The sequence below is a fragment of the Tachysurus vachellii genome, chromosome 12 (genome assembly GCF_030014155.1).
Source record: "Tachysurus vachellii isolate PV-2020 chromosome 12, HZAU_Pvac_v1, whole genome shotgun sequence".
Lineage (NCBI taxonomy): Eukaryota > Metazoa > Chordata > Actinopteri > Siluriformes > Bagridae > Tachysurus > Tachysurus vachellii.
The window spans coordinates 10,386,595-10,396,920 of record NC_083471.1 but is presented as its reverse complement, the minus strand read 5'-3'; the positions used below and the strand labels follow the sequence as shown (position 1 = coordinate 10,396,920).

Genomic DNA, 10,326 nt, shown 5'->3' with positions numbered 1-10,326 from the left:
GCAATAATCTTCTGATCCACCCAGTAATGCAATGGATTCAAAAAGCACCAAGCATAGGAATAGTCTCTTATTTTTACTTTTGCCTCTCAAACCTTAATTCTGATGACTTCCCTAAAGCTAGAGTGTGGGAAGCAGATCTGACTCCCTATAATAGAAGCATTGATTGGGACTCAGTATGGGTTAATACATTCCATGCGTCCTCAAACTCTAACCACAAATTCATTCACTTTAAAATTATTCACAGAGCATATTTAACCACGCGTATACGTTATGCGATGGGTATTTCACCCCAGCCGTATTGCATGTTCTGCGGACCAGGTTGCCTTGACACTTTCAGGCATATGTTATGGGACTGTCCAGGTGTACAAAAATTCTGGGACATCGTGCTTGATGGTATATATAAGATTATCGGCATTCGTTTTCCTAAGGATCCTGTTGTTTTGTTGTTGAATGATAATTCCAAGTTTTCTGTAAATGGGAAACAACTGAAATTTTGGCTAGCAGCTTTGACTGCGGCAAAGAAACTATTAGTTCAACGCTGGAAACCCCCACATGACCTTTCTGCTAAGCACTGGATTCACTCCTTATTGGAAATACTTTATCTGGAACTGTCTTCTGCAAGGACTAATCACGCAAAGCCTGCTACTCTTTCTATGTGGCAGAACTGGATTTCCATAGCTTCAAAGATTTTGGTTATTTAGTCTAAAGTTGTTATTCGGTTGTTAATATTACAACTGATTCAATTTCTATATTTTTGTGTATATTTCTTTGAGCTTATTCTGTTGTACTTTTGATTTACATGAGTCCTGGGGTGCAGTGGGATAGGGGTGGGATGGGGGTGGTTGTGGGTGGGTATTAGTTTAAATCAGGATCTTTCTTTTTCTGTTGTGTTGTATTTTTGCATATTCTATCAAAATAAAAACAGTGAATTACAAAAAAAAGAAACAACAATTCACACACAACTCTGTCACCACACTGCGTCGGGTTAATTCAGTTCCGTTAGAATATTAAACGGAAATGTACAGAATAGGTTAAAAATTCCTCCTGCTTATGATCAATAAACTCTACTTTATGTTCTATTATACCCCAAAACATTTCTTTGCTAGAGTTTTTTTAACGAGGGGGTTGCCTGAATCAAAAACAGTGTAAAAGAAGAAAAATACAGTACGCTTTTCTTAACTTTCCCCACTTTATTTTTTTTTTGGAATCCCTCGCTGGGTGGCTTGCCAATGTAAGAAATAAAAAAATGTATGAAAATAAAATGATGAGGGTGTTGCAATTTATTATTTGCAGTATTATTGATATTAAACAATGCTAAATGTAAAGGTAACATTTAGTGTTGCTTTAATGTTTATGATCGTTTTGTTGTTTACCTTCACAACATTTTCTTTTAAACAAACTACATTTCCCATGAGCAGCAGTGTGAGAGATGGTCGACGGTGAATGCTGGGATCGGGTGGCCAAGCACTTTTATTAGGGGTCAAGCCCCGAAGGGGCGTAGACACCTATTGTTATCGTTAGTTTTCTTCTTATTATTATTATTCTTCCTCTTCCGCCATTTAAGTCAATAGCAGCCCATAGAACCGTACGTAGGAAAGTTATGAAATTTGGCACACATGTAGAGGCCAGTCTTAGAAGGTACTTTGGTGTGTCTAGCTCTAGCGCCACCAACAGTCCAAAAACCCAATTTTGTGCTGACTCGTAAGGCCTAGAGGCAAAATTCTTGCAACATCAGAATCAGAATCAGAATCAGAAAGGTCTTTATTGCCAAGTATGGTTTCACATACGAGGAACACACACACATGCTGCATCTGCAAAGCCAACAGCATTGTGGATGACCCCACACACCCCTCACACACACTCTTCACCCTCCTGCCATCTGGAAAGAGGTACCGAAGCATTCGGGCCCTCACGACCAGACTGTGTAACAGTTTCTTCCCACAAGCCATCAGACTTCTCAATAACTGAACTGTACTGTACTGAGCACAACATACACACACATCATCTGTATGGACTGCATAGACCCTCACAAAACACACACACTGACACATCATACTGTTTACATGCTGCTTACAATCCAGCAAACTGTTTACATGCTGTTTTGCACACTTTTTCTGCTGTTTTTGCACAAATTGTCAGAACATTTCAGCCGTTTTTGCACATACTGTACAATATCTCAGCCATTTCGCACATACTATACAATATTTCAGTCATTTGCTGTTTTTTGCACAATTCTATATATTATCCCAAGGACCTGCTGCTAAGAAACTGTGTTCATTCTAATGTTACTGCACGTAACAATGTCTCTCTCTCTCTCGCTCTGTCTGTCTGTCTGTTCATGGTAAACATTTGAACACACAGCGCCTGAGCTGTCACTTTATTTTCTCCTTGTGGTGAGCACTCTTCAGTGTGTCCACTACTCTCATCAGTCTTCCTGTAAATCCACAGCGTCACAGAGCTCTGTTTCTGCTTTCAGGGGAACTTGTGAGGCTTGGTGCAAATGACCAGCACCACAGTGACACACACACACACACACACACACACACACAAACGCATACAGACACACACAGACACACAGACACACACACAAACACACACACAGACACACACAGACACACGATCCCAAAAATATCATAGTGAAACGTACTTCCTGTCCGCCACTTTGATTTTAAAAACAGCTATTTTCGCTTATAACTTCTGCAAACTTGAGTCTAATCATGAAGGAGGTGTTGTTAGACTCCTTGAGGCATGCTGAGTCAAACGATACCAAACGGTTTTCGGACGGCCATTTTGAATTTTCAAGTTAAGTTCAGTATTTTACTAATGCAATGCCATATCGCTACGAAACTTGGTATGGTTCATCAGCAACATGTTCTGAGCGCATCTGATCGGCTTGACCTCGGTATCGCTGCTTGCAGCTATATTTCTATTCGTTTTTCTGCTTGCTAAGCCTGCACAGTTGTTTTGTCTCTCATGCAATTTTGTTCAGTAAAAGTTCCCGCAAAAGACGTCTCTTTATTTTAATCCAAACTACTTCAGAGGGTGAATATCTTAACGAAGAACAAGAAGATTATTCCAGAGTAGCAGTGACAAAATACATGAAGTACTCTGGGTTCATTGGTGTCATGAATGAAGCACCTGCCTCGTCCTCCGATTGTAAGGGAATAAGCCACTCCCCAGATTCAATTAATGTTTTGTTCATTTTTTTATGCTTATAATTGTTAACTAATTGTATTGTTCCTGTTGATGACATTTGTTTCTTCGGGGTTTTGTAATGTTTTGGGTTTTTTTTTTCATGTTCTCTTTGTTGAATTGATTTGTGTCTGTGTTTTTAAAAAAAAACGGAGCTCGACAGACAGTTATTATTAGAGAAAAAACGTGAGAGTGCGAGATGCGGACGTGCAGTATTATACTGATCCACGTTGTGCTTAATGAGTTTTTGAAATAAACGAACCATTTATCTTCATATCAACACACTTGTGTAACAAAATTGGCGAGCCAGCCCAGGAGATTTCATGAAAATAGCGAAAGTGCGGCTGCAATAGTGTGCGAGAGTAAAAAAAAAAGGGAAAACGGAGATGGATCTTCGGCAGCTGCACGAGGAACTCGGCGCAGAGTTACCGCACCTGACGTGGGATCAGCTTAAAGAATTGGCTGAATTTGCAAAAGTTCCCATGGATAAGATGAGAAATAAATGAAGAGATGGATGTAGATATCGAGAAGGAAGATAAGGATGCAGCACGTCAGTTTATTGGAGATGTTTTGGAATGAATGAATGAATAATGGAATTTATCATCTAATAAATGAAGGGATGGATGTAGTTATCGAGAAGGAAGATAAGGGATGCAGCACGTCAGTTTATTGGCGACATTTTGGAATTAATTAAACGGATGAAAAATGAAAATGCTCGGGAGGCAGAAAAGAGTTTAAACGAGGAGGAAGATGAGCTGGCAAAGTTAAAAAAAAATAATATGCAGACCTCCAGTTGATGTTTCAGAGTTCCACAAAATCATTGGAGAGTGAAATTACAAGGCTTAGTGATCAAGTAAAGAAAAAAGAGAGCAGTCAGACGTGTAACCATCAGACGTGATTTTAAAATTTGGGGACAAATAGGTGAGAGAGGTCAAAAGGATAGACTGTCATACACAAATGTGATGCATCAGATAGACAGTGGAGTTCAAAAAGGACATGCTGAGACAGAAATTGTGGATGCTGTTGTAAGATCTATCACTCCCGGCCTCAGCCTTCGAGATATGCTTGAAATTAAAAGCAATTTGACACTTCCCCAATTAAAAATCATCCTAAAAGGCCATTTCAAAGAAGATGGGCCCACCGATTTGTACCACAAACTGGTAAACATCAAAAACAAGATTACTGGGAATCACCTCAAAACTTGTTGTTCAGGGCCATAGAACTGAAAGAGAGACTTCTGATTGCCTCCAGAGATGGTGAGGCCGAGGAGCAGTATAGTGTTGAGCTCATTCAAAAGAAGTTCTTACGGTCTGTCATTACTGGTCTCATAAGTGACCACATAAAATTTCAGTTGAAAGCTGACTTGGACAATCAAAGTATTACAGATGAAGAGCTCATTGAGAGGATGAATTATGCTGCAGGTATTGAAACAGAGAGACTGCAGAAACAAAAGAAAAATGCATGTGCAAAAGTGACAAAAGTAAATAAGCTCCAGGCTGATGTACAAGCACTACAAAGATTGGATAGACAGGTAGAAGCAACAGATAATGTACATAAACTCTGGGACGGGGCAGAAGCTAGAGTAAAAGAACAGAAGAGTCAGAGCTCCTCCTCCAAACGAGAAGCTGAGTTGTTCGAACTTGTCAAACAGTTAAAAGAGGAGATCGCGGAAATCAAAAAGAGCATCCATGAATCACAACCATCCTTTCGTTATGGTCGTCCATCCTCCAGAAAGATATGTAAACTATGTCAAGACAGTGAGAACATTGAGCAGTGTTATCATTGTTTTAAATGTGGTCAGCAGGGACGTTTGTCAAAGGGTTGTAGGGCACAAAGACATACAGTTAATGTGGACCAAGTAATTGCAGTTGATCAAATTGAGCTTCACACTCAAACACAGAGACAGGATGGACCATGTAACATTGTTGCTGAGCTGCTTAACAAAAGCATAAAACAGATTGAACAGCAAGTAAATGCAAAACAACAACTTGCAAGTGCAAACAGGCTGGAAGGATCCATCTACGCAACCCACCTCTCTTTTAAGCGTAAAGCTCAACTGCTGAACTTGGTGGGAAAGAAATGTACTGTCAAGTGTTTGTTGGATGGGGTTCCTGCTCAAGCATTGTGGGATACAGGCTCACAGGTCTGTCTGATTAATAAACAGTGGCACAGAGGAAATCCTCGGACCTGGGACATTGACAGGCAGGGCTGTGAATCAGACAGACATCCCCTTTAACGGATGGATTGAGGTAAAGTTCCAGCTGGACACCTGATACATCCAACACAGAGCTGCTTGTGCCACTGTTGGTATCATAGACACCTGGTGTGGCAGAAGAGCCAATCAGTGGGTATAATGTTATTGAACATCTTTTGCAGCAAAAGAAAGAACAACCATCTCAAGCTAACATAAATACATTGACTTCAGCCTTTTCAGTGGATTGTAAAAGGGCAGAGGGGCTCATACGATTGGTCAAACAGGGAGATTCCAGCACTTGTGAGGGAACAGTTAGAGGAAGCCGACAAAGAACAAAAATACCACCTGGAGAGACAAAGATGGTAAAGTATTCTGTGCGGACTGTTCCTCTGACAGGAGATGTTGTTTGCTCCAGTTGAGAGTCCTGAGTGGCCTGAAGGACTAACAGTCACTGAGAATGTACTCAGGCTCCAGAGAGGCACCTGGTCAAAGGCCCTCATCCCAGTATGTAATGATACATGCCATGACATTACACTTCCACCACGCACCGTGTTAGGCCATGTACAGAGTGTAAAAGCGGTCTACCCTGCTGCTGCAAAACCTGTGGAGATAGAAGACTCAGTGGACCACAGCATGAAATCACCAGCAGTACAAACCCCCATAACAACCAATGAATTAAACTCAGGATCGATTACCCAGTGTAATGGAGATCTGTGGGACCCACCTGTTCCAGTTAACCATTTGTCACCTCAACAGCAGGAAGAGGTGAGAAAACTGCTGAGGGAGGAATGTGCTGCTTTCTCCAAAGATGATCAAGATGTAGGTTGTATTCCATCGCTGGAGTTGAAAATCAGACTTAAAGACACAACACCAGTCAGGCGAACATATATGTCTGTGCCAAAACCACTTCACAAGAAAGTCAAAGAGTATCTGGAAGATCTCTTAAACCGCGGCTGGATCACAAAATCAAGATCTGAATATTCTTCGCCCATTGTCTGTGTGAGAAAGAAAGATGGAAGTCTGCAACTGTGTTGCGATTATCGCGAATTGAATCAGAAAAGCATACCAGACCGTCATCCAAATGACTGCATTCATTACACCCTGGGGCCTATACGAATGGATCCGAATCTTTGGCACCTGCAGAATTCCAACGTTGCATGGAGGAGTGCTTAGTAGGGCTGAGAGATGAAATATGTCAGCCCTACTTGGATGACAACCTAGTGCACAGCAAAACCTTTGAGGACCATCTCAATGACCTAAGGAAAATCTTGTGTCGCTATCAACAGCATGGAATTTTACACGCTTTTACACGCTTTGCCCAAGCCTGTGCATGCCGCAACAAATCAGCCAAGACAGAAGCCCAAAAGATCTTTGGGGATTTTGTGTTAAAGTTTGGGTTCCCTACAAGGCTGCATCATGATCAGGGGAAGGAGTTTGATAACCAGTTGTTTGCACAACTTCAGCAGCACAGTGATTCAATCGAACACTCCTATCGATGTTACGGAATTTGACTGACAGGGAAAAAGCTGATTGGAAGAACTCCCTTTCCCAAGTGGTTCATGCATACAACTGCACACGCAATGAAGCCACAGGATTTGCACCTTACTACCTGCTGTTTGGACGTCACCCAAGGCTTCCGATTGATATAATGTTCAACCTGACTCCCGGGGACCAATCAACAACACATCATGAATATGTGAAAAATTGGAGCAAACGAATGGATCAGGCCTATCAGCTGGCTTCGGAAGCATCAAAGGTGGAGGGTGTAAAAGCCAAGAGCAGGTATGACAGTAAGATCTATGGAGCAGAGTAACAGCCTGGTTGCAGAGTTCTCATTAGGAATATGACAGAAAGAGGGGGCCCAGGAAAACTTAGATCATATTGGAAGGAACATGTTCATGTGGTCCAGAAAAAGAGATCAGAGTGCCCAGTCTACGAGGTGTATCCTGAAACAGGACAAGGGCGAGTCAGGGTCCTTCACCGTAACATGCTCCTTCCTTGTGAATTCCTGCCAGTAGAAGATGCCAAAGTCATTCAGAAAAAGGCAGTAAAATTGAAAAACAGCAAAAATAACACCAAGCAGCAGGCTAGAGAAAGTAGCTCAGAGGATGAGGGTGACTGAATTGGATTTCAGGGAACCTTTAGTGAGGGTCAGTTCCACAAACAGCTCCGTCCTGATGCTAAAGAGTTCTACCCACGAACAACAAATGAACCAGCAGAAATGAACCGCTCATCCACAGAACCAGCCGAGCATCATGAGAAAGGAATGGAAGAGGGAGAAGTGGAAGGAATAAGTGTGTCTGAAGAAGAACAGTCCTCAGAGACGGAGGAAGTCATTTGAGAGGGAACCAGAACTGCCAAGGACTGAATCAAATGAAGACACCTGCAAGCTAGATGAAGATGAGGTAGACCTTTGAGAAAAAGAAAGCAAAAACAGACATTTACTTACCACACACTAGGACAACCTACACTAGAATAGTCTGAATCACAAGCATTACACTCATACACTTACAGGCAGGCACACATTCATCCATACTGACTAACACATACATACTGTACATATACAGGCATACACATTTTCAGGAAGGGATACATGTAGAGGGGCGAAAAAACATTCATTCTACTTATTTTTTATGTTATTTGATGAATACCATTTTTAAGTTACAGATACAATTGATGTGTTAGGAGAGGAAATTGTTGAATTTTCCGTTGACCCCGTTTAATCAGACATGATGATGGCATACCGGTGGGAGTATGGCGAAAGAAAGTCTTGTGCAGGAATAAGATCCTGTGCCATAAGAGAATTGTATTGTATTGTATTGTATTGAATTGCGTTGAAACGTGCCACATACCGGTTATTAATCTAATAGGGTTGTTTGAGTTGATGGTATAAAAGACCTGCAGAAGGATTATATGTTTTAAAAACAAACAATGTAACTGATTTCATGGTGCACAATGATGTGAGCTACAGACACATTACAAGAACACAGGAGATATTTGTACAGTGATGCCTCAAGATACGAGTTTAATGCGTTCTGTGACTTTGCTCGTATCTCAAATTGCTCGTATCTCAAAACAATTTTCCTTGTTTAAATGAATTGAAATCCCATTAATCCGTTCCAGCTCACAAAATTCCACTCCAGCTGTTTTGTGTTTTGAATATGAAAAATGTACAGTACCTGTATTTATAAATGACAAATATTGTATAAAAACATACAGTAATAAAATAGAATGTTAAAAAAATAAACTGGTTTTACTTTATGGAAGATGCGCACGGAGGTTGAGGGAGGAGTAAACAGGCAGAATTTTGTTTCGTACATACACTTTCACTTTCGTTCACTTACTCGCTACTGTACACTCTTAATGCTACTTTACACTTAAATGGAACTTAACTAAACTTCACTAAAATTAACGAACTTAAATCAAGCATCGCGTTAGTTCTGGCAGGCCACGTCTTCAAGCGTGCATCAGCTGTTATTCAGCTGTCCACGACGCGCACCAACGGTTACACCATCCATATAAATCTCCACATATTTTTCTCTCTCTCATTCTCTCTCTCTCTAATTATTTAATTATTTATTTATCAATTAATTCATTTATTACTTTCCAAAAACGCGTAAGCGAGCATATTTAATACTATGCATGATTAATGGTTCTGTTATACGGGGGTCTATTCTATTTTCACTGCTTTCTCCGCTCTGTCCATGCGCACGGACGGGCGTGGGGATTTTTGCCCAGAACAGAACCATACATAAATTTTCTTTTGACAAAGTGGTCCTGACAGAACTGAAATTCTCTTAACTTAACTGAACTTAATTGCTACAATTTCTGTTTTCTTTACATTAATTTTGCTTAATTTTCTTCATCACTTTTCTCTTCACTTGTTTTTGCCTTTTTTGTCACTCTTTCCTCACTAACATCTGCCGGTTGTTTTAATAAAAACCTGTCCGGTCGGCATATCAGATGTGGTGTAGTCGCACAAGTTACTGTAAGTTTTTTAACGGATCCAACGCTTATAACGGATCCGAAAATTACAGATCCGTTACGGATCCGTTCGCTCACATCTCCTCTATATTATCACAGAGTCCAACTGAAGCTGGTAGATCTCTAGATGCCTCAGGATTCTCACAGAGTTGGCCTCATCTCAGTGGAGGTCCAAAATCTTCATCGCACAGAAGACAATCGGAGCTGCTACAATTTCTGCATGCCTCAGGATGGGTAGAAAGAGAGAAGTGGAGAGGGATTAACGTAGATGCTGTTCATAACATTTGCAAGTCTGATGTAATAGTGCACAATATTATGGGATGTATTATGTGTACGCCTGACTAAAGAGATGAGTTTTTAATCTACATTTAAACTGGGAAAGTGTGTCTGAGCCCCAAACACTATCAGGAAGACTATTCCAAAGTTTTGGAGCTAAATACGAAAATGCTCCACTGCCTTTAGTAGACTTAAGCACTATTCGGACGGGACTTGTTTTACAGGGGGTCGTTAGAGAAATTTCAGTTTCACAGACGTACTTTGTGATTTTAATCCCGTCCGAATCTGCCATGTCTGTCTTTTTCACACATGACCTGTGTAAACATTCCAGAGCAAATTACCTACTGTTTTTCAGCAAAATCGGCGCTCCTCTGAGAAATCTAATCCCGTCTGAATGCGAATGTCTGTGATTGCCGAAAATGTTTTTTCCAAAACGCGTTTTCTTGTCTGTTTTGGTCAACGTGAACTACCGTATTAACCCTAGCGCACCGGTATTCAAGTTTATTGATCGGTCATATGACCATACGCAAGCCACGCATCCTGGACATGTGGTCTTGTGCAACACCCACATGTAAAACACAGACACTCCTACCTCCGTAATAAACACAGAGATTAGTCCCGTCCGAATCCATACATGAAATGACAGACGTCGGCTGAAAAAAATTCTAACTCAAACGTTG

General features: G+C 40.9%; 1 protein-coding gene across 1 annotated transcript in view; it reads left to right on the top strand.

The window, feature by feature from the left end:
* Window positions 1-10,326, top strand: part of LOC132854914 (patr class I histocompatibility antigen, alpha chain G-like) — a 97,930-nt gene that overhangs the window by 64,167 nt on the left and 23,437 nt on the right. The window lies entirely within an intron of this gene.